This window comes from Miniopterus natalensis, chromosome 3, assembly GCF_054644295.1.
Source record: "Miniopterus natalensis isolate mMinNat1 chromosome 3, mMinNat1.hap1, whole genome shotgun sequence".
NCBI classification, from domain to species: domain Eukaryota; kingdom Metazoa; phylum Chordata; class Mammalia; order Chiroptera; family Miniopteridae; genus Miniopterus; species Miniopterus natalensis.
The window spans coordinates 36477325-36485406 of record NC_142083.1 but is presented as its reverse complement, the minus strand read 5'-3'; positions in this window follow the sequence as shown (position 1 = coordinate 36485406).

The following is an 8082-nucleotide window of genomic DNA, read 5'->3' as shown; positions in this document are numbered from 1 at the left end:
TGCCTGAAATGGAATCCATGCTGCCAGGCGTAGGCAGCGGTGACACGAGGGGCCAGTCCCCACAGCTGCTCCCCACCTGCAGCCGGTCCCCAGACACCACATGGCTCCTTTAGCCCCAATGCCACCAAGAGAGCATCTCAGCCTGTGACACACCGCTTTGCTAATTACCACTAATAACCGCAGGACCTCTCTGGGAGGGATGGCGGCCGGGTGCCCTCGGCCTGGGGAAGAGGAGCTGGAGCTTGCAGATGTGTGCACTACTTGAAGCCCCTCTCTGGCTGAGGCCTTAAGCAGCTGCTGTACTTTTCTGTGCCTGGTGAAATAAGAACCAGAGCTAGGGAATGATTCTCCTGCCTCCCCTAGAATAATGTCTACCAGCTTTATGCAAGGGTGAGCTCCTCCAGCGAGAGTTCATAGGGCTGCAGAACTGAGAGGGTGTGGGAAGGCTTCAAGTTCAGAGAGTTAGAGGCCCAAAGATGCATTCACAGCTGCTCTTGCCATACAGCCCTTCATTCATACGGAAAGTAGAGAGATGGAAGAAGATGTTTCATGCAGACGGAAACAAACAAACCAACAAAAGAGCTGGGGCAGCAATACTTACACCAGACAAAAGAGACTTTAAAGCAAAGTCTATAACAAGAAACAAAGGACTCAGCAATTCCACTTCTGGATATTTTTCTGAAGAAACCCAACACACTAATTTGAAAAGACAACACTATGTTCATTGCAGTATTATCAACAATAGCCAAGATATGGAAGCAACCTAAATGTTGATAGATGAATGGGTAAAGAAGATGTGATATGTCTATACAATGGACTATTAGTCAGCCATAAAAAGGTGAAATCTTGCTACTTACCACAACATGGATGGACCTAGAGGGTATTATGCTAAGTGAAATAAGTCAGACAGAGAAAGATAAATACCATATGATTTAAACTATATGTGGATCCAAAAATCAAAATAAACAAACAAAACAGAAACAAACTCACAGATACAGAAAACAAACCAATGCTTGCCAGATAGGAGGGGGGTTGAAGGGATGGATGAAAAATCTGAAGGGGTTAAGATGTGCAAATTCTAGTTATAAAAACAGTCACAAGATTGTAAAGTACAGCATAGGGAATATAGTCAATAATATTGTAATAACTATGTATAGTGTCAGATGAGTATGTGGACAAAAAGGAGGCCACATACTAAACCTGACAAGCTCAGGGGAGGCCTGCATGGCAGGCCTTAAAAACCTGAGTCCAAAGTAATCACACAGGGTGGTCTGAATGTAAAAAATCCTAACTAAAAGTGGGTCATGGTGGGTGGTCAAGTCCTAGGCCTGTAGCTTCCTTGACAAAGGTCAATCTTTAACTTTGAGAATGTCTGTTGTCCCTGTGCATCTAAGGGAACATACCTTCGGAATGTCAGAGTAAGCTTCTTTTCCAGACCCCTCAGGGCACAGCTGCCAGCACCAGAGCATGGGCCACATTGTCATCTCACTGCCCACATGCCATCTCTTTGTGCTCTAAATGTTGACTAGCCTGCGCCCCCGATGGAAAAGAAATACACGTCTCTCCATTTTCCTCCTTATCCAGTCTCAGGCGTTTCCCCTTTGCCTCCTCCTGCCTCCCAACTCTGCCACCAGTGGATGTCGTGTAACCCTCCTGCCGTCTCCTCCTCTGAGTCTAAGGTATAAAACAAGCTGCAAAACTGCCATTCTCCAGAGCATTTTCTCAATCTTTTGAGATTTAGCATCCTCACAATTGTCAGTTTGGCTCAGATAAACTCTTATAAGACTTTTTCTTAGGTTGGACATTCTTTCATTGACAGGTACTAGACTTATAAGTGTGATCAGTTCATAAGTTACATAAATGTCTAATCATTGTGTTGTACACTGGAAACTAATACAATATTGTATGTCAACTGTAATTGAAAAATAAAAAATTATTTTAAAAAATAATTAATTAATTATGTTAAATTTAAAAACAGTATTAAACTCAATATTGAATATAACTGGAATAAATTACCCTAAATGTATATCAAATTAGTAATATAAATACAAAGGAAAGGAATTAGTTAAATGACTTTCAACATGCTACTCAAATTGTATGTATGTGCTTAGTGAGATACATTTTAAGGATTTTTAAAAAATTTCAAAATATCTTCTACTTTACTCAGCAGTTTAATTAGTAGTAATATTGGATCCAAGATGGCAGCGAACTGAGTGGAAGCTACACTGACACTCTCCCTGGACCAACCTGGATTTACAACTAAAACATAGAAAAACCATCCTGAAAACCAACTGAAGACGAGCTGGAGAGCACCCTCATAACCAAGGAGGAAAAGTGGAGACGGCACAGAGACGGGTAGGAAGGGCAGAGGCGAGAGGGCTGGCTGGGCTCCCATGGGCAGCAGCTGAAGGCCCAGAGGGATATCTCAGCTGTGGGGGTTCCCACTGAGGACTCTGGGCCTAAGCCCCAGGCTGGGCTTCCCAGCCAAGGGCACCAGAACTGATAAAGGTGCCCACATAGCATCTGGCTGTGAAAAGCGGCAGGGTTTCTGTCTGCCAGAGAGAGGCAGCTGGAACTGCAGGCACCCTCTTAAAGAGCCAACACACATTTCGTGTGCAGCCACTCACCTTGGGCTCCGGTGGAGGGGGAGTGGAGTATACTGAAGCTGTGTGGGGAGCGGTCTGGGGTGCTGTCTGGGGTTGTGGCTCTGGAGAGTGAGGTCAGGGGACGCCCATCTGGATTCCTGCGCCGAGTCATTCCCACAGACTGTGAGGGACATCTTTCTCGGCAGTGAATTTTTGGCTTTTGTCTGAGGGGGAAGCAATTGCTCCACCCTTCTGGAAAGCCTCTCACCCAGTACAGAGGAGTTTCTACGGCCTGAGGCTTGTTAAGAGACTGATAACAACCAGCCGCCCCACCCTGTGGAGCTTCTACAGCCTGAGGCTCATTAAGAGAATCAGCCTGCAGGCAGAGGCAGACCTCAGGGTGCTTTAGTCTTTGCCTGATCTGCCTCAAGACCCAGGCCTTAGAAAAGCAAACTTTGGTGTGTATCTTGGTCCTGTCCAAACACACCCAGCCCCAGCAGTGGAGACCTCAAGCCTAGGGTTGTTGATAGCTCCAAATAGGGTACTCAGGGCCAGTCACAAACTTCGCCTGACATTGGCCTGCACCAGAGGCCCTCCCAAAAGACTGAGAGTCCTAGAAGATCTACCTAATACTTAAAAACAAACCCAAAAAAGTAGCCAAAATGGAGAGACCAAAAAACAAGCCCCAAATGAAAGAACAAGAGAAGTCTCCAGAAAAAGAGCTAAATGAAATGGAGATAAACAATCTCTCAGATATAGAGTTCAGAATACTGATTGTAAGAATGCTCCACAGCGTGAAAAAAGATATGGAAACTATGAAAAATGACCAGTCAGAAATGAAGAATGACATAGCAGAAATAAAGAATACATTGGAAGGAATAAACAGCAGATTAGAGGAAGCTGAGGATTGGGTCAAAGAATTAGAAGACAGGGTAGAAAAAATCACTTAATAAGAAACCCAAAAATAAAAAACAATTAAAAAACAGAAGGACAGTTTAAGGGAGCTGTGGGACAACATGAAATGTAACAATATTCGCATCATAGGAGTGCCAGAGGAGGTCAAAAGTAAGCAGGGGTTAGAGAACCTGTTTGAAGAAATAATGGCAGAAAACTTCCCTAATCTGGTGAAGGAAAAAGTCACACAAGTTCAGGAGGCACAGAGAGTCTCAAGCAAGAAGAATCCAAAGAGGCTCACACCCAGACACATCATAATTAAAATGCCAAGAATCCAAGACAAAGAGAGAATCTTAAAGGAAGCTAGAGAAAAGCAATCTATTACCTGTAACGGAGCCCCCATAAGGCTTCTCATCAGAAACTCTACATGCCAGAAGGGAATGGCGTGAAGTATTCAAGGTAATGCAAAACAAGGACCTGAAACCAAGACTACTCTATCCAGCAAGATTATCAATCAAGATAGATGGTGAAATAAAGAGCTTCCCAGACAAAAGCAGGCTAAAAGACTTTATCACTACAAAATCAGCATTACAGGAAATGTTAAAGGGACTGCTATAATTAGAAGTAGAAATAAAGAGAATGAGAAACATAGGCATAAAGAAATAAAATGGCAGTAGATAAGTATCTTTAAATAATAACCTTAAATGTAAATGGATTAAATGCCCCAATAAAAAGATAAAGGGTAGCTGAATGGATAAGAAAACATGACCCAAATATATGCTGTCTACAAGAGACCCACCTCAGAACAAAAGACTCACATAAGATGAGAGTGAAGGGATGGAAAAATTTTTTCCATGCAAATGGAAATGAAAAAAAAAGCTGGGGTAGCAATACTCATACCAGACAAAATAGACTTCAGAATGAAGACCATAATGAGAGACAAGAAAGGTCATTACATAATACTAAACGGATCAATCCAACAAGAGGATATAACCCTGATAAACATATATGCATCCAATATAGGAGCACCTAAATTTATAAAAAAACTTCTAGAGGACTTTAAGGGAGAAATCAACAGCAACACAGTCATACTAGGGGACTTAAACACCTCACTGACTTCACTGGAAGGTCTTGGAGACAAAAAATCAACAAGGAAACAGTGGCCCTAAATGACACACTAGATCGGATAGATTTAATTGACATTTACAGAACATTCTACTCCAAAGCTGCAGAATATACATTCTTCTCAAGTGTACATGGGACATTCTCAAAGATAGACCACATGTTAGGACACAAAACAAGTCTTGACAAGTTCAAGAAGATTGAAATCATATCAAGCATCTTCTTGGACCACAGTGGCATAAAATTAGAAATCAACTACAATAAAAACACTAAAAAACATTTAAACACATGGAGGCTGAAAAGCATGTTTTTAAACAATGAATGGGTTACTAAAGAGATGAAGAAAGAAATCAAAAACTTCCTGGAAACAAATGAAAATGAACACACAACAACTCCAAATCTATGGGACACAATGAAAGCAGTCTCCTGAGAGGGAAGTTCATAGCACTACAAGCCTACCTCAAAAAAACAAGAAAAACTTCTAATAGACTCTCTAACCCTACAACTTAAAAACTTAGAAAGAGAACAACAAGAAAAGCCCAGAGTAAGTAGAAGGAAAGAAATAATAAAGATCAGAGCAGAAATAAATGACATAGAGACTAAAAAAACAATACAAAAGATCAATGAAACCAAGAGCTAGCCTGGCCGGGCATGACCCAGCGGTTGAGCATCAACCTAGGATCCAGGCGATCGGGGTTCGATTCACGGTCAGGGCACATTCCTGGGTTGCGGGCTTGATCAATGACTCTCTTATCACTGATGTTTCTATCTCTCTCTCTCCCTCTCCTTTCCTCTCTCTGAAATCAATAAAGATATATTAAAAAAAAAAAAAAGAAACCAAGAGCTAGTTCTTTGAAAAATAAACAAGATTGATAAGAAACAAAGAGAGAGGACCCAAATAAACAAAATCAGAAACAAAAGAGGTAAAATAACAACTGACCCAACAGAAATACAAAGGATTGTAAGAAAATACTATGAACAACTATATTCCACCAAGCTGGACAATCTGTATGAAATGGATAAATTCCTAGAAAACTACAACCTTCCAAAACTCAATCAGGAAGAGTCAGGAAACTTGAATAAGTCAATAACCACGGATGAAGTTGAAGCAGTAATCAGAGGGCTCCCAGCACACAAAAGCCCCGGCCCAGATGGCTTCACAGGGAAGTTTTACCAAACATTCAAGGAACTAACACCTATCCTCCTGAAACTATTTCAAAAAAATCCAAGAGGAAGGAGTGCTTCCAAACTCTTTTTACGAGGCCAGCATTAGCCTAATTCCAAAACAAGATAAAGACACTACAAAGAAAGAGAATTACAGGCCAATATCCCTGATGAACATAGATGCTAAAATTCTCAACAAAATATTAGCAAATCGGATCCAACAATATATTAAAAAGATCATACACCATCACCAAGTGGGATTTATTCCAGGGATGCAAGGCTGGTACAATATTCACAAGTCAATAAACGTGATACATCACATAAACAAATTGGAAGAAAAATCACATGGTCGTATCAATAGATGCAGAAAAAGCATTCAATAAAATCCAACACCCATTTTTGATAAAAACTCTCAGTAAAGTGGGAATAGAGGGATCATACCTCAACATAATAAAGGCCATATATGAAGAACCTACAGTCAACATCATACTCAATGGGCAAAAACTAAAACCATTTCCCCTAAGAACAGCAACAAGACAGGGGTGCCCACTTTCACCACTCTTATTCAACATAGTACTGGAAGTCCTGGCCACAGCAATCAGACAAGAAGAAAACATAAAAGGCATCCAAATTGGAAAGGAGGAAACAAAGCTGCCATTATTTGCAAATGACATGATATTGTACATAGAGAATCCTAAAGTCTCCACCAAAAAACTACTAGATTTGATAAATGAATTCAGCAAGGTAGCAAGATACAAAATTAACACCCAGAAATTGATGGCATTTTATATTCCAATAATGAACTTTCAGAAAGAGAAACTAAAAAAAAATGCCATCTACCATTGCAACTAAAAAAATAAGATATCTAGGAATAAACTTAACCAAAGATGTAAAAGACCTTTACTCGGAAAACTACAGGACACTGAAAAAAGAAATAGAGGAAGATATAAACAAGTGGGAAAATATACCATGTTCATGGATTAACAAATTAACACCATTAAAATGTCCATACTACCCAAAGCAATCTATAAATTCAATGCAATCCCTATTAAAATATCAACAGCATATTTCACAAATCTAGAACAAACACTTCGAAAATTTATATGGAACCAAAAAACACCCTGAATAGCTACGGGAATCTTGAGAAAGAAAAACAAAGTTGGAAGGATCACAGTACCAGATATCAAGTTATACTACAAAGCAATTGTAATCAAAACAGGCTGGTACTGGCACAAGAACAGACACATGGCAATATGTTTGCTGATACATCTCCTAGACCAAGAGAAACTAAGGAGAAAATAAACACATGGGACTACATCAAAATAAAAAGCTTCTGCACAGCAAAAGAAACCATCAACAAAACAAAAAGGGAGCCCACTGTATGGGAGAACATATTTGCCAACAACACATCTGATACAGGGTTAATATCCAAAATATATAAGGAACTCATACACCTTAACAAAAGGAAGACAATCCAACTAAAAAATGGGTAAAGGATCTAAATAGACACTTCTCCAAAAAGGACATACAAATGGCTAAGAGACATATGAAAAAATGCTCAACGTCACTAATCATCAGAGAGATGCAGATTAAAACCACAATGAGGTATCACTTCACACCTGTCAGAATGGCTGCTGTCAACAAATCAACAAACTACAAGTGCTGGTGAGGGGAGAAAAGGGGAACCCTTTACCTGCTGGTGGGAATGCAGACTGGTGCAGCCACTACAGAAAGCAGTACGGAGTTTCCTCAAAAGATTAAAAATTGACCTGCCATTTGACCCAGTGATCTCATTTCTAGGAATATATCTTAAGGAACCCGAAACACCAATCACAAAGAACTTACGCACCCCTATGTTCGTAGCAGCGCAGTTTACAATAGCTGAGATCTGGAAACAGCCCAAGTGCCCATCAGTAAATGAGTGGATAGAAAAGCTGTGGCACATTTACACCATGGAGCACTATGCAGCTGTAAAGAGGAAGGACCCTTCGGCCTTTGGCACAGCATGGAGGGGGCTGGAGGGTATTATGCTAAGTGAAATAAGCCAGTGAGAGAAAGACAAGTACCACATGGTCTCACTTATATGTGGAATATAATTATCAAAATAATCTGATGAACAGAATAGATCCAGAGACAAAGAAGCATGGAACAGACTGAGGGATCTCAGAGGGAAGGTGGGGAGGGGGGAGAGGGTGGGGAGAGATTAATCAAAGAACTTATATGTTTATAAGCATAACCCATGGACACAGACAATGATATGGGGAAAGCCTGGGGGTGGGATGGATGCGGGGTGGAGGTGATCAATGGGGGTAAAAAG